Source organism: Bos mutus, chromosome 17 (genome assembly GCF_027580195.1).
Source record: "Bos mutus isolate GX-2022 chromosome 17, NWIPB_WYAK_1.1, whole genome shotgun sequence".
In the NCBI taxonomy this organism is placed as follows: Eukaryota; Metazoa; Chordata; class Mammalia; order Artiodactyla; family Bovidae; genus Bos; species Bos mutus.
The window spans coordinates 45,599,847-45,622,178 of NC_091633.1; positions in this window are offsets into that span (position 1 = coordinate 45,599,847).

The following is a 22,332-nucleotide window of genomic DNA, read 5'->3' on the forward strand; positions in this document are numbered from 1 at the left end:
ACTTGGATTACTGTGATATTGAATGATTTGCCTTGGAAACAAACAGAGATCATTCTGTCGTTTTTGAGATTGCATCCAAGTACTGCATTTCAGACTCTTTTTGTTGACCATGTTTGCTACTCCATTTCTTCTGAGGGATTTCTGCCCGCAGTAGTAGATATAATGGTCATCTGAGTTTAATTCACCCATTCCAGTCCATTTCAGTTCACTGATTCCTAGAATGTCGACATTCACTCTTGCCATCTCTTGTTTGACCACTTCCAATTTGCCTTGATTCATGGACTGACATTCCAGGTTCCTATGCAATAGGCAGGCGGCTGCGACTGTCGCGCTAAGCCCAGCTGTCTGCGACCAGCTCCCTAAGTATGGCTGCAAGGAGCCACCCCACGTCTGAGGTTAGTGGCAGAAGCTAGGAGGACCCCATGCCCGAAGGGCGGCAGCCAAGAGGAGTTACCCCACGTCCCAGGTCAGGGGCAGCAGCCGAGAGTACCAGACTGTGACGGCGCAGGAATGGCCAAGCAGAGATACCCTGCGTCCGAGGTCAGGGGGGCAGCCGGGAGGAAATACCCCATGCCGCTAAGCCCTACGCCAGGGGCGGCGGACGGGAGAAGCTACGCCATGCCCCTAAGCCCGAGGCCAGGGGTGGTGGCCAGGAGGGCCAACCCCACGTCCAAGGAGCCGTGGCTGTGTGGGCGCAGGAGGGCCTAGAGGAGCTATCCCACATTGAAGGTCAGGAAGTGTGGCGGTGAGGAGATACCCCTTGTCCAAGGTAAGGAGCAATGGCTGCGCTTTGCTGGAGCAGCTGTGAAGAGATACCCCATGCCCAAGGTAAGAGAAACCCAAGTAAGACGGTAGGTGTTGCAAGAGGGCATCAGAGGGCAAACACACCGAAACCATACTCACAGAAAACTAGTCAATCTAATCACACTAGGACCACAGCCTTGTCTAACTCAATGAAACTAAGCCATGCCCGTGGGGCAACCCAAGATGGGCGGGTCATGGTGGAGAGATCTGACAGAATGTGGTCCACTGGAGAAGGGAATGGCAAACCACTTCAGTATTCTTGCCTTGAGAACCCCATGAACAGTATGAAAAGGCAAAATGATAGGATACTGAAAGAGAAACTCCCCAGGTCAGTAGGTGCCCAATATGCTACTGGAGATCAGTGGAGAAATAACTCCAGAAAGAATGAAGGGATGGAGCCAAAGCAAAAACAATACCCAGATTTGGATGTGAAAGTGGTTATAAAATCATATTATAAACTCCTTTAGAAAAGTATATCTGGTAATACAAATGAAATAGGAAAATCACCAAGAAAATATAACATATACAAATTGATATAAGACAATTTTAAATATGAATTATTCTATATCTATTACAATTGAGCATTTATTAAAATACCTCGCACAAAACATATCCACAGATCAAGATGTCTTCATTGATAAAATGACAAAATCTTTAAAGGAAAAATAACTTCAGATATTATTCAAAACAATTTCACGTAAAGGAGAAAATCATATGTAAATTTGCTTCAGAGACTAAAATAACTCTGCAAGAAAACATGACAAAGATATTGCCATAACAGCTAGTTATTGGCAAATTTTTCCATAAATGTGGACATAAAAATCTTCAGTTCAGTTCAGTTCAGTTGTTCAGTTGTGTCTGACTCTTTGTGACCCCATGAACTGCAGCAGGCTAGGCCTCCCTGTCCATCACCAACTCCTGGATTGACTCAAACTCATGTCCATTGAGTTGGTGATGCCACCCAACCATCTCATCCTCTGTCATCCCCTTCTTCTCTTGCCTTCAATCTTTCCCAGATCCGGGTCTTTTCAAATGAATCAGTTCTTTACATCAGGTGGCCAAAGTATTAGAGTTTCAGCTTCAACATCAGTCCTTCCACCGAATATTCAGGACTCATCTCCTTTAGAATGGACTAGTTGGATCTCCATGCAGTCCAAGGGACTCTCAAGAGTCTTCTCCAACACTACAGTTCAAAAGCATCATTCTTTGGCACTCAGCTTTTTTTATAGGCCAACTCACATCCATACGTGACTACTGGAAAAACCATAGTCTTAAATAGATGGACCTTTGTTGGCAAAGTAATGGCTCTGCTTTTGAGTATGCTATCTAGGTTGGTCATAACTTTTCTTCCAAGGAGTAAGCTTCTTTTTATTTCATGGCTGCAGTCACCATCTGCAGTGATATTGGAGCCCAGAAAAAGAAAGTCTGACACTGTTTCCATTCTTTCCCCATCTATTTGCCATGAAGTGATGGGACTGGATGCCATGATCTTAGTTTTCTGAATGTTGAGCTTTAAGCCAGTTTTTTCACTCTCCGCTTTCACTTTCATAAAGAGGCTCTTTAGTTCTTATTCACTTTCTGTCATAAGGGTAGTGTCATCTGTATATCTGAGGTTATTGACATTTCTCCAAGTGATCTTGATTCCAGCTTGTGCTTCATTCAGTCCAGGGTTTCTCATGATGTACTCTGCATATAAGTTAAATAAGCAGGGTGACAATATACAGCCTTGACATCTTCCTTTTCCTATTTGGAACCAATCTATTGTTTCATGTCCAGTTCTAACTGTTGCTTCCTGACCTGCATACAGATTTCTTAAGAGGCAGGTCAGGTGGTCTGATTTTCTCATATATTTCAGGTTTTTCCACAGTCTATGGTGATCCACACAATCAAAGGCTTTATCATAGTCAATAAAGTAGAAGTAGATGTTTTTCTGGAACTCTCTTGCTTTTGTGATGATCCATCAGATGTTGGCAATTTTCTCTGGTTCCTCTGCCTTTTCTAAATCCAGCTTGAACATCTGGAATTTCATGGTTCACATGTTGCTGAACCTTGGCTTTGGAGAACTTTGAGCATTACTTTGCTAGCATGTGAGATGAGTGCAATTGTGTGGTAGTTTGAGCATTCTTTGGCATTGCCCTTCTTGGGGCTGGAATGAAAACTGACCATTTCCAGTCCTGTGGCCACTGCTGAGTTTTCCAAATTTGCTGCACTATCACAGCATCATCTTTTAGGATTTGAAATAGCTCATCTAAAATTCCATTACCTCCACTAACTTTGTTCATAGTGATGCTTCCTAAGGTCCGCTTGAATTTACATTCCAGGATGTCTGGCTCTAGGCATGCCATTGTGATTATCTGGGTCGTGAAGATCTTTTTTGTACAGGTTTTCTGTGTATTCTTGCCACCACTTCTTAACATCTTCTGCTTCTGTTAGGTCCCTACCATTTATGTCCTTTGTTGAGCCCATCTTTTTGTGAAATGTTCCCTTGGTATCTCTAATTTTCTTGAAGAGATAGCTAGTCTTTTCCATTGTATTATTTTCCTCTATTTCTTTGCACTAATCACTGAGGAAGGCTTTCTTATCTCTCCTTGCTATTCTTTGGAACTTGGTATTCAAATGGGTATATCTTTCCTATTCTCCTTTGCTTTTGGCTTCCCTTCTTTTCACAGCTATTTGTAAGGCTTCCTCAGACAGCCAATTTGCTTTTTTGCATTCCTTTTTGTTGGAGATGGCCTTGCTCCCTGTCTCTTGTACAATGTCATGAACCTCCATTCATAGCTCATCAGGCAGTCTGTATATCAGGACTAGTCCCTTGAATCTATCTCTGACTTCCACTATATAATCGTTAGGGATTTTATTTAAGTCATACCTGAATGGTCTAGTGGTTTCCCCTAACTGCTTCAATTTAAGTCTCAATTTGACAATAAGGAATTCATGATCTGAACTACAATCAGCTCCTGGTCTTTTTTGCTGACTGTATAGAGCTTCTCCATCTTTGGCTGCAAAGAATATAATCAATCTGATTTCAGTGTTGACCATCTGGTGATGTCCATGTGTAGAGTCTTCTCTTGTGTTGTTGGAAGAGGGTGTTTGCTGTAACCAGTGTGTTCTTTTGGCAGAACTCTATTAGCCTTTGCCCTGCTTCATTCTGTACTCCAAGGCAAAATTTGTCTGTTACTCCAGGTGTTTCTTGACTTTCTACTTTTGTATTCAAGTGCCCTATAATGAAAAGGACATCTTTTTTCAGTGTTAATTCTAGAAAGTTTTGTAGGTCTTCATAGAACTGTTCAACTTCAGCTTCTTCAGCATTACTGGTTGGGGCATAGACTTGGATTACCATGATATTGAATGGTTTGCCTTGGAAACAAACAGAGATCATTCTGTTGTTTTTGAGACTGCACCCAAGTACTGCATTTGGACTCTTTTGTTCACTAGGATAGCTACTCCATTTCTTCTAAGCGATTCTTGCCCACAGTAGTAGATATAATGGTCATCTGAGTTAAATTCACCCATTCCAGTCCATTTTAGTTGGCTGTTTACTTAAATGGCAGTTTTTCGCTCTTGCCATCTCTTGTTTGATCACTTCCCCTTTTGCCTTGATTCATGGACCTAACATTCCAGCTTCCTATGCAATATTGCTCTTCACAGCATCGGACTTTGCTTCCATCACCAGTCACATCCACAGCTATGTGTTGTTTCTGCTTTGTCTCTGTCTCTTCATTCTTTCTGGAGTTATTTCTCCACAAATTTCCAGTAGCTTATTGGGTACCTACCAACCTGGGGAGTTTTCCCTCAGTGTCCTATCTTTTGCCTTTTCATACCATTTACGGGGTTCTCAAGGCAGGAATACTGAAGTAGTTTGCCATTCCCTTCTCCAGTGGACCACATTTTGTCAGAACTCTCTACCATGACATCTCTGTCTTGGGCGGCCCTACATGGCATGGTTCATAGTTTCATTGAGTTAGACAAGGCTGTGGTCCATGTGATTAGATTGGTTAGTTTTCTGTGATTATGGTTTTCAGTCTGTCTTCCCTCTGATGGAGAAGGATAAGAGGCTTATGAAAGCTTCCAGATGGGATAGACTGACTGAGGGGGATACAAGGTCTTGTTCTGATGGGCGAGGCCATGATCTGTAAATCTTTAACCCAATTTTCTGTTGACGAGTGGAGCTGTGTTCCCTCCCTGATATTTAACTGAGGCCAAACTATGGTGGAGGTAATGAAGATAATGGTGACTTCCCTCAAATGATCCATGCATGTACTGCTATGGTCCCTGACCCCAACCATGCAGCAGGTCACCACCAACCCACGCCTTCACCGGAGACTCCCGGACACCCACAGGCAAATCTCTTGTGGGGTCACTGTTCCTTTCTCCTGGGTCCTAATGCACCAAGTGCTGTTGTGCCCTCCAAGAGTTTATCTCCCCATCCTATGTAAGTTCTGGCAGCTCTGTGGTGGGGTTAATGGCGACCTTCTCCAAGAGAACTTAAGCCATACCTACACCCAGAGCACCTGTCCCTGCGGCAGACCACTGTCAACCTGTACCTCCACAGGAGATGCTCAAACACAGTTCTGTCTCAGTCTCTATGGGGTCCCTGGGTCCTGGTGCGCACAAGGTTTGTTTGAGTCCTCTGAGCATCTCTGGTGGGAATGGGGTTTGATTCTGAACATGATTTGGCTCCTCCTACCATCTTGCTGGGGCTTCTCCCTTGCCTTTGGATGTGGGGTATCTCCTCCCAGCCGCTCCAGTGCCTACCATCTTACTGGGGTTTCTCTGACCTTGGATGTGGGGTATCTCCACACAGCCAGTCCAGCAAAGCACAGCAGCTGCTCCAGACCTTGAATGTGGGCTATCTACTCATGGCTGCTCCAGTGAAGCACAGGCACCTCTCCTGACCTTGGACGTAGGGTATCTTCTCATGGCTGCTGCTCCTGACCTTGGACATGATAAAAATTGATAAAAATCTTAAATGTTAGTAAACAAATTCAAATATTTAATCATAAAGAAAATATGTATCATGGCCAAATACACTCAATACTGTTCATTTAACATTCAAGAATAAGTCAATATAATTTACCAGATTAGCAGAATAAAATAAAAGTCATGCAGGGTTATCAACACATAAAAAAAGTCATTCAATGAAATTCTTTGTAATGATAAAGCCTTAATTAGCTAACAAGACTTCAAAAAAATCTGAATAAGGATATTAGTCACAACAGAAATCCACAAAAAATTCATAGATTTTCTCTGTAATCAATGATGAGCAGATCATGTCCTCTGTTATCATATTTGCTTTGCATTACAAGTGCTTACTAGTTCAGTATGGGAATAAAAATGAACAAAAGACAAAACTGGAAAAAATGATTCATTAATTATATTAATATATTTGAGTTGGTAGAAATCTGGAAGAATCTAGCAATGGATTGTTTGAATAAGTAAATTTGGCAAAGCTATTGAATATAAGGTGACTTAAAATCATTTGAATGATTATGCACCACAAAAATTTTAGAAAATAAGAAAGAGCCAAGTATTAAGCATAAGACGTACAAGACCTCTATACAGAAAACTCTACAATATTGTTCTCCCACATTAAAGTGAAACTAAACATGTAAATCAGTATATCACGTACTTTTATTAGAAAACTTGATATTATAAGGACCTAGATTTTTCAAAAATTTATTAGCCAACCAGTATCTCAGTGTGTTTACATGAATATATGCATATGGACAGGTTTATGGTGATGTATGTCTCTATGATGGTAAAAATAAGAAACGCAACCAAATGTTGACTAAGTTCTAGAGAAATTAGTACTTTCATTTGGTACCATCTATTTGCTGGATGGTGTGTAAATTGATACAAGTTTGGGGAAAAACAGTTTGATAATATTTGCATAAGAATACTATATTACTCACTCTTGAATGGGAATGTGTGCATGTGTGTATATATTCATTTGTGTGCATCTTGAATAGATTAACATCTGTAAGTTCAAAAAAGGATGTTTGTGATAATATTTATTTCAGTTAATACTGTGAGACAGACACATAAATGTTCATAAATGAATGGGGAAAAAACCCTTCAATGTATTCATAAAACAGAATACTACACAATGATGAAAATATACTCCATCTCTATTAAACAGAATGGGGAGGATCTCAAAATTATTATGCTGCCCAAAAGCAGCCAGATCAAAATGAACACATTAATTCAGCCATAATTCCATTGTTTAAAATATACACATGTACATATGTATATGTAGGGAGTAAATTATGTCTATATGTAAACAGGTAATACAAGAAAAAGGACAAGAACTTAGGCAAGCCAAAATATAGAAACTACCACTATGGAAAGAGGAAAAAAACAGCATTTTCAATCTGTATGACACTGGAAATAGGGTAGAAGAAATGATTGAAAGTTAGAGTAGGTGGGGTCTTTGTAAAGAATGTGGGCAGGAAGCCTGGAAAGGAAGACAAAGAACAGATATTCAAGGCTTAAGATTCTCAATTAAAACTGATAAACATAATTTAAAAGGCATATAAGCTTTGAAAATTATAAGCAGGATAATGGCATGATATACTTCTGACTTTCAGTGTATCACTGATTGTTTTGCCCAAAATTATTTTATTGCATCATTTGATTTTTTATTTGGAAGAATACAAGGAAGAAAGTGCTCAATTATTATAGACAAAATAACTTAACTTTGAAATATCAGAGAGGTTAAAAAAACATTCTGAAGTCACACAACCTCTTAACTGCAAGGCTGAAACAAGACTTCACTATTCCTACTTAAGTGTTACTTTTAGTTACATTAAAACATTTTTCTTCCACCTACACACATTAGCATCTTTGATATGTCAAACTGACAACTAAAAACAGTTTAATAACAAGGTGAAAGTTTTATATAAAAATAGATTTTTCATTTCTTTTTATTCACATTTTTATATTACTTCAGTTGCTCATAAAGAATTTATTCCCTCTTTATACAGTTGTGACTTGATATATCAATGACAATTTAAACATCCCCTACATTTGCTTAAAAGTTTGATCTTGAAGCAAAAGTACATTATTACTTTAATAGATAATTAAATTCTGCATACAACTGTGGCTGATCAAATGAGTACCGAAGGTATTGTTAATTCAAATAGTAAGTCATTTCTGTTTCTATAATATTTAAATCTAAGTCAAATATTCTAAATTCAATATATGGTGGACACTGACTTTACTTCCATTACTGAATTATATTGGCAAGGTGTGATTTCAGGCTGTAATCCACATCCTTTTACTTAATGGCTATATAAGCTGGAACTTGACTAGGTAGCAAACTCCACAAAGCCATATTAAACATGCTTAGCAAAATCATAGCAAATAGAATACTAGTTTCTTGGATATGATTACTAACAAGGCATATTTCAGGCATAGCTGAGTGACTCAAGAATGATCACACTGATTTACTATGTCTACTTCACTGCTGCTAAGTCGCTTCAGTTGTGTCTGACTCTGTGTGACCCCATAGACACCAGCCCACCAGGCTCCCCCGTCCCTGGGATTCTCCAGGCAAGAACACTGGAGCAGGTTGCCATTTCCTTCTCCAATGCATGAAAGTGAAAAGTGAAAGTGAAGCTGCTCAGTCGTGTCTGATGCTTAGTGACCCCATGGACTGCAGCCTACTTCACTAAACTCTAAATTATTCCACATTGGTGAACATTCTCAGGTGGTATCTTGACTGAAGGCTGAATCTACAGGCTGAGTTTCTCTTGGTAAAATCAGCAGAAGGAAGAGGGTTTTTTGTACCTAAACATATCACAAGGAAAGCAAGATCTGAGCATTGTACTGCTAATCCAGGCGAATTACCTATCTTTGAAATAATCTATGTAGACAAGAGTAAGAGATACACTGAGTGCAGGATTGAGAGTGAGGAAAAAGTCTTCTGCAATTTGGAATCTCTTACCTGAAAAAAAGTAGGAGATGCAGGAGTTGAGGGTTTCATTTCTGGGTTGGTAATGCTCAAAATTCTCCAAGCCAAGCTTCAGCAATACGTGAAATGTGAAATTCCAGATGTTCAAGCTGGTTTTAGAAAAGGCAGAGGAACCAGAGATCAAATTCCCAACATCCACTGGATCATCAAAAAATCAAGAGAGTTCCAGAAAAACATCTATTTCTGCTTTATTGACTATGCCAAAGCCTTTGACTGTGTGGATCACAATAAACTGTGGAAAATTCTTAAACAGATGGGAATACCAGACCACCTGACCTGCTTCTTGAGAAACCTATATGCAGGTCAAGAAGCAACAGTTAGAACTGGCTATGGAACAACAGACTGGTTCCAAATAGGAAAAGGAGTACATCAAGGCTGTATACTGTCACCCTGCTTATTTAACTTGTATGCAGAGTACATCATAGAAACGCTGGACTGGAAGAAGCACAAGCTGGAATCAAGATTTCCGGGAGAAATATCAATAACTTCAGATATGCAGATGACACCACCCTTATGGCAGAAAGTGAAGAGGAACTCAAAAGCCTCTTGATGAAAGTGAAAGAGGAGAGTGAAAAAGTTGGCTTAAAACTCAACATTCAGAAAACTAAGATCATGGCACCTGGTCCCATCACTTCATGGGAAATAGATGGGGAAACAGTGGAAACAGTGTCAGACTTTACGTTTTTGGGACCCAAAATCACTGCAAATGGTGACTGCAGCCATGAAATTAAAAGACGCTTACTCCTGGGAAGGAAAGTTATGACCAACCTAGATCGCATATTGAAAAGCAGAGACATTACTTTGCCAACAAAGTTCCATCTAGTCAAGGTTCTGGTTTTTCCAGTGGTCATGTGTGGATGTTGACTTTGAAGAAAGCTGAGCACCAAAGAATTGATACTTTTGAACTGTGGTGTTGGAGAAGACTCTTGAGAGTCCCTTGGACTGCAAGGAGATCCAACCAGTCCATTCTAAAGGAGATCAGTCCTGAGTGTTCTTTGGAAGGACTGATGCTAAAGCTGAAACTCCAGTACTTTGGCCACCTGATGCGAAGAGTTGACTCATTGGAAAAGGCTCTCGTGCTGGGAGGGACTGGGGGCAGGAGGAGAAGGGGACGACAGAGGATGAGATGGCTGGATGGCATCACTGACTCGATGGACGTGAGTTTGAGTGAACTCCAGGAGTTGGTGATGGACAGGGAGGCCTGGCGTGCTGCAATTCATGGGGTCGCACAGAGTCGGACACAACTGAGCAACTGAATTGAACTGAACTGAAGGTCCCCTGGAGTAGGAAATGACAACCCACTTCGGTACTCTTGCTTGGAAAATTCCATGTTCAGAGGAATCTAAAGTGCTGGATACAGCTGAGCACACACGTATGCACCTGAAAAAAGCAACTTTCAGTGCTGAAAGAAAAAAATATAAAAGCCAGTTATACTGTACTAGTTACACTGTTTGAATCAGTGGTTAAATTAACATGTGCTGTGAGTGTGCAATAAAATAACCTCATCAGAATTTTAAATAATAACGGTATCAGAGTTTGAAAGTTAGTTTAGAATCCACTGTGAACTAAAATTCCTGTGACTATTTTAAAACTTGATTCTTTTTTTTTTTTAAACCTGAAATTTGAAGCTGGGTGTATTTAGGACAAAGCAAATCATATAGTGAAAACAGAATATTTAAAAATATCTCACTTTCACAGATAATGTTTTTATATTAATGAGAGATTTTTTTGAATAGTTACATAGTGTTTCTTTTTAAAAAAACGCACTCTGATTTCACAAATTATGTTATCTATTTGATCTGTTTTTGATAGTTCTGTCATATTGCAAAACATTTTTTTCCATTTGCTCTGCTGTAAATATTAGTTAGAATGTTTAAATAGGACTTGATGGAATAGGGACTTGGAGTGAGTAGAGACTGAAAGAAATAATTTTGACTATATATGCACTTTGTTTCCTTTATGAGACTGGAGATGGACCTTGTGTAAACAGTCTCTAAAATTACTCCAAATGGTCCCTACATCTTTGTATTCCTACCTTTATGTAACCCCTCCCCTTAATATGGGCTAGATTTAGTGACTGGCTTTTAAGGAACAGAATACGGCAAAAGTGGTTGGACATCACACCCAAGATTAAGTTACAAAAAGAATATGAACTTTGTCATCTCCGACTTTCTCTTGGATGGTATCCTTCTGGTAGAAACAAACCATCTAGTGTATCTGTCTGTGTGAAGCACCCCACATAGGAAGGGACTGAGATATCTGACCAGCAGTCAGCAAGAACCTGAGGCTTGCTGACAGTCATGTGAATAAGTTGGAAGTGGCTTTTTTTCAGGCAAATCAATGGCCATGGAGGACCTAGAGCCTCCCAAGAGCCACATAAAATGGGGGATCGGTTCCCTATAGCCAGATCTCATGATGCTTGCAGCACAGTCAGTAGCTCAACTATAGCCTTTGTGACAGACCCTGAGCTAGAGGACCCAGCTAAGACAGACCCAATTCCTGAACTACAGAAACTATGTGTTATATGTTTTTATTGTTTTTAGACATTTCGTTTTGAAGGAATTTGTGTGCAACAATAGATAATTAGTACAGACATATCAATAAATTATTGATTTTCTGTATTGACAGTTTCTTCTATAAATTCTATATCTGGGCTTCCCTGGGGGTTCAGACAGTAAAGAATCCACTAGAATTGGGGAACAGTTCACTTAGTTTTACTGTATCTTAGTGATATATTTTGAAGGCATATGGCACATTTACAATTCTCTTAATACATCTAATGTTTAAATATTGTGTTTAAACATTCAATCATAGATATAATAAAAAAAAATAGTCAACAGTAACTCTGGAATTCTCCCATAATTGAATCAGATTTACAACAGTGTTAAAGGAACAGTCAAGTAGAGGAAGAAGTTGTGGCTGAGATGAGAAGGATGCTTACTATAGGCTCGCTCTGTGCTTTTACATTCATTTCACTCGTTAAGGTCTCATTCAGATTCTTTATATCCAAAATAAAGACATTAAAAAATATTCTCTGCTACAAATAATCACCTATCAGTAGATGAGGAAAGGAACTTTGTAGTCTTAACAAATAGAAAATGTCAAGAAACAGTTTTGATTTTCTTCCCATCATTATTCTGTGTTATGATTTGTTGCAGGTTATATAATGATCCTTTACATTTTTTTCACCTTTAAAATATGTCTCCTAAAATTCTTCAGTATTTAAAGGATATGATGTTATGATTACACTTTTGTTGTTGTTTGTTTGTTTGGGGTCATATCACTGTTTGTACTGATGGATCAAATTGCTACTTGTTCAGTGGATCAGTCATGTCTGGCTCTTTGCAACCCCATGGACTGCAGCACACCAGACTTCCCTGTCCTTCAGTTCAGTTCAGTTCAGTCGCTCAGTTGTGTCCGACTCTTTGCGACCCCATGAATCACAGCACGCCAGGCCTCTCTGTCCATCATCAACTCCCGGAGTTCACTCAGACTCACGTCCACTGAGTCAGTGATGCCATCCAGCCATCTCATCCTCTGTCGTCCCCTTCTCCTCTTGCCCCCAATCCCTCCCAGCATCAGAGTCTTTTCCAGTGAGTCAACCCTTCGCATGAGGTGGCCAAAGTACTGGAGTTTCAGCTTTAGCATCATTCCTTCCAAAGAAATCCCAGGGCTGATCTCCTTCAGAATGGACTGGTTGGATCTCCTTGCAGTCCAAGGGACTCTCAAGAGTCTTCTCCAACACCACAGTTCAAAAGCATCAATTCTTCGGTGCTCAGCTTTCTTCAAAGTCAACATCCACACATGACCACTGGAAAAACCATAGCCTTGGCTAGACGGACCTTTGTTGGCAAAGTAATGTCTCTGCTTTTGAATATGCTCTGCTTTTGAATGTGCTTATGAATATGCTTTTGAATATGGTCATAACTTTCCTTCCAAGGAGTAAGCGTCTTTTAATTTCATGGGTGCAGTCACCATCTGCAGTGATTTGGAGCCCCCAAAAATAAAGTCTGACACTGTTTCCACTGTTTCCCCATCTATTTCCCATGAAGTGATGGGACCAGATGCCATGATTTTCATTTTCTGAATGTTGAGTTTTAAGCCAACTTTTCACTCTCCTCTTTCACCTTCATCAAGAGGCTTTTTAGTTCCTCTTCACTTTCTGCCATAAGGGTGGTGTCATCTGCATATCTGAGGTGATTGATATTTCTCCCAGCAATCTTCACTATCTCGCAGAGTTTGCTCAAACTCACATCCATTGAGTCAATGATGCCATCCAACCATCTCATCCTTGTCGTCTCCTCCTCCTCCTGCCTAAAATCTTTCCAGGCATCAGGGTCTTTTTGAGTGAGTCAGCTCTTTGCACCAGATGGCGAAAGTATTCAAATTCAGCATCAGTCCTTCCAGTGATTATTCAGGGTTGATTTCCTTTAGGATTGACTGGTCTGATCTCTGGATTACCATAAATCTAGGTTGATTCCAGTAAAGAAATAAATTTCTTGCTGTACTTTTTAAAAGTTACATGTGTTTACACTTAGGTCAATAACTGGATAACTTCTTACTCCTCTGACCTAACATCCAGTGTTAGGCAGGTTATTATGTTATTTCCTCTCAGCTCGAAAGCTGTTCTTCTGTATTCTCCTTTGCTGGCTCCTCTTTGTGAGAATCTTTCAATAGGGGGCAGTAGCTGGCGACCCACTCCAGTACTCTTGCCTGGAAAATCCCATGGACAGAGGAGCCTGGTAGGCTTCAGTCCATGGGGTCGCTGAGTTGGACACGACTGAGCAACTTCACTTTCACTTTTCACTTTGATGCACTGGAGAAGGAAATGGCAACCCACTCCATTGTTCTTGCCTGGAGAATCCCAGGGACGGGGGAACCTGGTGGGCTGCCGTCTATGGGGTCACGCAGAGTTGGACACGACTGAACTGACTCAGCAGCAGCAGCAGCAGCAGCAGCAAATGGAGACTTTTGGAGAAGACAGTGGCACCCCACTCCAGTACTTTTGCCTGGAAAATCCCATGGACGGCGGAGCCTGGTAGGCTGCAGTCCATGGGGTCGCTAGGAGTCGGACACAACTGACCGATTTCACTTTCACTTTTCACTTTCATGCATTGGAGAAAGAAATGGCAATCCACTCCAGTGTTCTTGCCTTGAGAATCCCAGGGAGGGGGAAGCCTGGTGGGCTGCCATCTATGGGGTCGCACAGAGTCGGATACGAATGAAGCAACTTAGCAGCAGCAGCAGCAGCAGATGGAGACTTTGAGGCAGGAGGAGAGGGAAGTCTTGCTCTTAGCCAGTGGCTTCCTGTCTCTTGAAGTTTTCATGAGCTTTACTGCAGCTTCATTCAACCACCTTCCTGAAGCAGCAGCAGTTTGCACCTTTTACGTTTAAAAAAAAAAAAATAAATAATATATATATATATGGCATCATTGTCTCATCTAGAGACACCGAGTCTGTGCGACCCCATAGATGGCAGCCCACCAGGCTCCCCCGTCCCTGGGATTCTCCATCAAGAACACTGGAGTGGGTTGCCATTTCCTTCTCCAATGCATGAAAGTGAAAAGTGAAAGTGAAGTCACTCAGTCGTGTCTGACTCTTAGCGACCCCATGGACTGTATAGCCCACCAGGCTCCTCCGTCCATGGGATTTTTCAGGCAAGAGTACTAGAGTGGGGTGTCATTGCCTTCTCCGCTAGAGACACTAGCACCAGCTAAGAGGATTTCCCTCCCTTAGATAAGGTGTTGGACCCCTCCTCTGAGAGATAGGACACTAGCTGAGCAGCATCCTCTCCTCAGAGGTCTGAGTTTCAGCTTCTCAGGTCTCTTCTGTCAGTTTCTAAATTGTCATTTTGCCAGGCTTGTCACTTCTTTGTTTAGATTGGAGTAGTTGGTGCTACTTCAAGTCCCTACTTTTTTTTTTTTTTTTTCATTATTTGCCAGGTCCAGCCCTGGCTGATCCAGGGTATTCGAAGGGGAGATGGCTTCGGCGAGTTCACTGGATACACTGGCTTTAATTAAATATTAATTAGAGATATAGAGAGTAATAGAATGTGGATAGCTCGGCAGGAAAATTCAGTGGAGAAAAGAGGCTGAGTAGCTTGGTTTACACGGGAAACCAATAAAACTTCAAGACAAGAAGCTTGCACCACTTACGTAGGCCACAGGCGTCCTTCTGTTCTCCCGAAGGAGAGGAGACACTGAGGCCTCCCCGGTCGGATCTTAGAAACCCAGGCATAATTAGTAAGCATGGCGGGTTCCACGCTCCAGATGGAAACTCAGCCAGAGTTTGAGAGAGAGAACAACATGGGGAGACCAGTCTTTCGAGGAACTGATCCCGTTCTTTATTTTCCAGGGTCTGTTTTTATACACTGAGATGTTATACAAAAGTCACGCAGGGACAGTCCTGACTTTTATTAAAGTCAGGTGCTTCATACAGATGTATACAGATGTCATAGGGGTGTTACATCATCTTCTGGCCGGGGGGGCCTGCTGACAATTTATGACCCTCTCCTTGTGACAGCGGTCAGTCTACCAGAACACTTATTTCTCCAGGGGTGATTATTTTTGAAACAGACATCACCTTCCGAAGGTACCAGATAAAGTTACATTCCTATAGGGTGAGGGTGTGGTGGGTTTTAATTAAGGAAAGAATTTACTTAGCCTAAGGTCCAATGTGATTAATATCAAAGGTTAATACTTATTTCTTCTATATATTCATTAATGTGTATAAGGGCAGGGGATGTGGAGACTTAGCAGCGAACATTGGCTCAACAAATGAAAAACCCTTCACCAATACAATTTCTAATCAGCCCACTGTACTTATACTAATAGTTTTCTAACTTCTCTAAAGAACCTGTTTTTAAAAGGTTTAAAGCATCTCGTGCCTCTCACGGTTGGGAGGCTGTGAGCAATCACATGTGGCCGGACAAGCCTGTCAGGCAGGCTAGAGAACCTTCAGAGGAGTTTGTAAGTTTGGAACACTCGTGTCATGCCCAGGAATTATTATTAACTGGAGCTCTAAGTTAACTCCTTCTCTGAAAGAGGTGGTGGGGGACAGGCCCTTGTAATGTCAGAGGTGCAGGAGAGAGCACAAAGTAGTAAAGTAGGCAGGCTCTTGTTTTGGGGGTAGATGCTCAAGAATTTCCAGGGAGACTCCTGAGGCTCGACCCTGCCTCTGTGTATGTCGAGCCTCCCTCCTCATGACCTTTGCCACAGGTGGAGGTCCTCACACGGGCTCCCTGCAATTATTTATTTATTCATTGGCCATGCTGGGTCTTCCTTGCTGTGCGGACTTTTTTCTAGTTGTGACGAGCAGGGGCTTATCGCAGTGGTTTCTCTTGTTGCAGAGCACAGGCTTTAGGGCACGCACCTTCGTAGTTGCAGCTTGTGAGCTCAGCAGTTGAGACTCCTGGCCTCTAGATCAAAGGCTCAGAGGCTCACAGGCTCAGTTACTCTGCAGCATGTAGGATCTTCCCAGATCAAGGATTGTGCCAATGTCTCTTGAATTGGCAGGCAGATTTTTTACCACTGAGACACCAGGGAAGCCCAAGTCTCTACATTCATAATACCTATGAATTCTTTTTCTACCCATTCTGTTATTAATTAACAAGTTTAAAATGAGTTAACTATTATATTTTTTTCTCTATAAAAATGCTAAGGTGGCTTCTGTCTCCTGGTTGGCCTTTGATGGATAAATTCGCTTGGTTTTTCAACTTTTAATGTGTAGAAATGCTGTGGATCAAAGTCACTTAACTATATATCAATAAAGCTAGAATCTGGTGTTACAGAAGACAGAATGGCTTACTTCCTCCATAGAATAGACCATTTTAAATATTTTCACACATTAGGAAAGTGTGTTTAATGTTTGCTTTCCAAATCACTTAGCTAAGAAACTCCCTTGCCTAGGTTTATATGGATATTCTATTAATTTGATTTCTTAGCAGCATTTCATTTTGTCATCTCTAAAATGCCAACTTAAATTTTAATTGCACTGACAGATATGTGCTCTATTTGCTTAGTATGCATTCTCTTTTGTTTTAGTATGCAGTTTAAAACAAAGTAGATTTTTCATTGTAATTTCAATATTCAGATATAATCTTACCCTCCCAACCAAAAAACTTCATAACCTAATCTTGTTAATCAGATTCATGCCAATGAATATTACTCTTGCATGCATATATTCAGTTTACTTGTATACACACACATATACACAAGGGCACTCGGTTTTTATTTGTGTTTTCTCCAAATACTTCACAGACACATATGCGTAGATCTCTAATACTTTACAACTGTGTTGCAGAAAGATTAGCAAGTAAATCTGATTTGATATTCCTCTTAAAGGTTGCAACCTCCTAGTGTTCTAAAAAGTTCTCAGAAGTACTGTGTAATATGAACTAGTCAGCATAAAATATTTCATCATTTTTTTTCTAATCTATTTAAGTGCTGCCTTGCTAAATTAAGTAAATAATATGTTATTTTTAAACTGTCTAGTTCTTACTTAAATATATATTCTGGACCAATATAGCCAATGAAACATCTCTTTTTCATTAAGATCCTAGAATGAAAAGACTTTCTTCAAGACGAATGTATTTAAATATGATGTTTCCTGGCCAAGCTACACATTTATTATTTTGAGGCACTTTTCACACATAACTCTCTTCTTTTGCATGTTTTCTTTTTTTAAAACTCATTTCTAGTGAACAAATGATCTACTATTTTACTAAGGCATATAATTGCATCCTTGATTCTAGCACTTTGATTATCTAGTAATAACTGCTAAATCATTTTCTTCTCTGGGTCTCAATAGTGTTTATAATATAATAGTAATTTTTATCATTTAATTTGTTAATTTTTTGCTTAGAAATAAAGTTATAGCACATAAATTAGTGTTTCAGTGACAGAGCAACATATATTTCTACCTATTCTGATCTTGCTTACTCAATAGATATGTATTAGGTGCAGCTGACCTAATTTATTCTGGATTATTCTCCATGCATACTGTAATTTACTTGAATCATTTGCATCTTGAATTATATTTTGTAGACTAAGTAATATCATGATTTTAAAAATTGTTTATTGTATTCCTTATTACCTAGGGCAGTGCTTTTAAGATGATTGATTTCATATACATATTTATTGAATTGATTTGCTTATAAATATGCTCCCTACCAATAAAATAGAAAATTCAGTGACATCTTTCTCAACTAAGCATCACCACGTGTTGACCTTCACAGCTTTTCTTGCTTGAAAGAATTAGCCTTATGCAATCATTTTATTTCTCTATCATTCACTTTTATTTATTTTGTTTTCAAACTTTTATCAGTGCCCTGATTACATAGTATACTTACAGATTTCTAGTGAACTCCTTGCCATGCGAAACAAAGAGTTTTTATTAGTCATTTTACTCTCATTCTCATAGATTTTAAAACTGTTCAGTGTAATTCCACTTTTAGCAATATCTGAAGAGAGATTTTGAAGACAAAGCTTCTTTCTGAGAACAATTGATGAAAGAATGACAAAATTAGGAGATGAAAAAATTGTTTTAAGGTACAGTGGGAGCAAAACAGTCATTTGTTTTTAATCCCGAAAAGTCATGCTCTGATTTTTATGAGTGATTTTCTGAATCAGATTAATCATAGCAGAGTGTATTATCTATCTGGGTGTCATGATGGACTCTACATAAGACTGTATCTTATCTAAGTTTAATTGTTTATAGCCAATTTTTAACATTTTTTTCTAGCATCAGTTTTAAAATATGGATCATTTTCTTCCGTAATGGACTTCATAAATAGCATAAACTTCTGAATTTTATTTTTATTCTGGCATTGCCATCTTGATCACCACCTTTCTCTGTAAATTGTTTCTAGACTTCTCACCTGTATTCCAACAAAGTAAGTTGACATTGCCTCTGACGTCCAGAGTTTATTACCTATGCCTCTCTTTAGAATCTATAATAATTTATTAGTAGTGTTAATTTCAGTATTCTTACTGTCTTGTTTCCAGTTGTTTATATTTGTATATTTCTGATAACAGTCAAATTTTTGTGGAAGCAGAAATCGAATTTTCTTGTTTATGTTTCTAGTGTCTAAAAAAGTGTACAGTGAAAAGTAAGATACATACTCATTTATTAAATGGATTGAAAAAAAAGTTTTGAGAGATGAGATTTCAAAAGTATTGGCAGATTCTGTGATTATGTGTAATTACTGTTCTAACTTATCCAAATTCTTGTTCACAGAGATTATGAGTACCTCTTCCTAGGTTATGTATATAAACGTGTATGCTTGCCACTAACTGACAACTCAAATCTTTTCATGATCTAATCAGATAAATTTAGTATTTTTAGTATATTATCCACTAAACTAACCTGCTTTCACCCCAAAATTAATCATTATAAATATAACAACAAAAATTTAGTTACTTTATAATTAACAAGGTAATATTTATCAAAATATAATGGCAACTCACTCCAGTATTCTTGCCTGGGAAATCCCATGGATAGATAGATAGAAATCCCTGGTGGGCTACACTCCATGTGGTCACAGAGAATCAGACATGACTAAAGAGACTAAGCATGCATTTCTTTTTTTTTTTAATTATTTATTTTAATTGGAGGCTAATTACTTTGCAATATTGTAGTGGTTTGTGCCAAACATTGACATGAATCAGCCATGCGTGCACATGTGTTCCCCATCCAGAACCCCCATCCCACCTCCCTCCCCATCCCATCCCCCAGGGTCATCTCAGTGCACCAGCCCTGAGCACCCTGTCTCATGCCTCGAACCTGGTACAGTGATCCGCTTCACATATGATAATATACACGTTTCAACACTACCCTCTCAAAGCATCCCACCCTAGCCTTCTCCCACAGAGTCCAAAAGACTGTTCTTTACATCTGGGTCTCTTTTGATGTCTCGCATATAGGGTCATTGATACCATCTTTCTAAATTTCATATATATGCCTTAGTATACTATATTGGTGTTTTTCTTTCTAACTTACTTCACTCTGTATAATAGGCTTCAGTTTCATCCACCTCATCCACCAGTTGAATTAGAACTGATTCAAATGCATTCTTTTTAATGGCTGAGTAATATTCCATTGTGTATATTTACCACAGCTTTCTTATCCATTCCTCTGCCAATGGACATCTAAGTTGCTTCCATGTCCTGGCTATTGTAAACAGTGCTGTGATGAACATTGGGGTACACCTGTCTCTTTCAATTCTGGTTTCCTTGGTGTGTATGCCCAGCAGTAGGATTGCTGGGTCATATGGCAGTTCTATTTCCTGTTTTTTAAGGAATCTCCACACTGTTCTCTACAGTGGCTATACTAGTTTGCATTCTCACCAACAGTGTAAGAGGGTTTCTTTTTCTCTGCACCCTCTCCAGTATTTTTTTTTTTTTTGTAGACTTTTTGATAGCAGCCATTCTGACTGGTGTGAGATGATACCTCATTGTGGTTTTGATTTTCATTTCTCTAATAATGAATGATGTTGAGCATCTTTTCATGTGTTTGTTAGCCATCTGTATGTGTTCTTTGGAGAAATATCTGTTTAGTTCTTTGGCCCATTTTTTGATTGGATTGTTTGTTTTTCTGGAATTGAGCTGTGTGAGCTGCTTGTATCTTTTTGAGATTAATTCTTTGTAAGTTGCTTCATTTGCTATTACTTCCTCCCATATTGAAGGCTGTCTTTTCACCTTGCTTATAGTTTCCTTCGTTGTGCAAAAGCTTTTATGTTTAATTAGGTCCCATTTGTTTAGTTTTGCTTTTATTTCCATTACTCTGGGAGATGGGTCATAGAGGATCCTGCTGTGATTTATGTAAGAGAGTGTTCTGCCTATGTTTTCCTTTAGGAGTTTTATAGTTTCTGGTCTTAGTTTAGATCTTTAATCCATTTTGAGTTTATTTTTTGTGTATGGTGTTAGAAAGTGTTCTAGTTTCCTTCTTTTACAAGTGGTTGACCAGTTTTCCCAGCACCACTTGTTAAAGAGATTGTCTTTTCTCCATTGTATCTTCTTGCCTCGTGCATTTCTTATATCAATGAACATCACCTGTCATCAGTCACAAACTAATCTAGCCTGAGTCTAATTTCAAAATAAATTTTATCCTGTCTCATTAAATCCAAAACTTTAGGGGCCCTGTCATGTCTTTCTGTTGTTGCCATAGATCTGCTTGAAAATGCCTTTGTAGCTACTTGTTCTTATCAGGGAACACAAAAAAATATAATTTAATTTTCTTAATAACTCCAAATTATCTCTGGGTACTCTACAGCACCATCTTTCTGTTTTCTTGTGTCAACACAGAACAATTTAAAAAGTAAAAATCCCTTTACCATGTTCTTTCAATAAGAGATAAGCCAAACAAAGTACAGTTCATGGATTAGAATGCTATGGTACTCATATATATAATTCCTTTTTCTAGTTATATTTCCCTTTACTAAAATATTACTCTGGCAATTACTTGTTTTAATCATACTATGAAATTTTCTCCATGTTTCCCTTCCCTCTTTTTCTTTTTCCTTTTTTATATAGCATTGTTTCATTAAAACCATTTTTGTTTAAAAACAGATTTTTATTAATATCAACCATTTACAGAAATATTTTTAATTTCTGGATAATAAAGCAGGAAAGTGAGGGAAATAAAAATGTTCAAGGGGGAATAAAGAGGTTTGAGAGGGAAAAAAAGAGGTTCAAGGATACTTACATAAGCAGCTCATTTTAAGAAAAAAAATTTGCATTTTCAGTTTACAAGTTCTTATAAGTCTCATGTCCATATTGGATTTTACATAGGAGGTCTGGGGCTTTTGGGAGAAAGATACCTGGTGTGTGGAATTTTGTCTGGAGGCAAAATCAACACACTGAAGAAACAAATGGGATGGTCAAATCTGTGTCTAAAGTTGGAATAACAGGAGTTCATCTCCTGTCAGTAGGATCCAATAGGGCCTGACAAGCATGGAGGCAGGAAATGGCGTCACACAGAGATTGGGAGCCTAGGACCAAGCAATAGGTTCTGTTTTTTAAGAGACTATCACCAGTGATTTTTTTTTTTTTCCCAAGCCACAAACAGGGAGGCAAAACAATAGTTTAAACTGCTCATGTCTTAGTTCTGGGATGTCTTTTTTCCTTTTCTCAGTATTCAACAACCCTATATATGTATGTGCTGACTCAGATCTTTATTAATAAATCTGTCTTATTTTTGTAAAATGTTAAATTCTGTAATCCATGACAAAACAGCCCACTTTCAGAGTTAGCTGCTGCTGCTGCTGCTGCTAAGTCGCTTCAGTCATGTCCGACTCTGTGCGACCCCATAGATGCCAGCCCACCAGGCTCCCCCGTCCCTGAGGTTCTCCAGGCAAGAACACTGGAGTGGGTTGCCATTTCCTTCTCCAGGCAAGAACACTGGAGTGGGTTGCCATTTCCTTCTCCAATGCAAGAAAGTGAAAAGTGAAAGTGAAGTCGCTCAGTCATGTCAGATTCTTAGTAACCCCATGGACTGCAGCCCACCAGGCTCCTCCATCCATGGGATTTTCCAGGCAAGAGTACTGGAGTGGTTTCAGT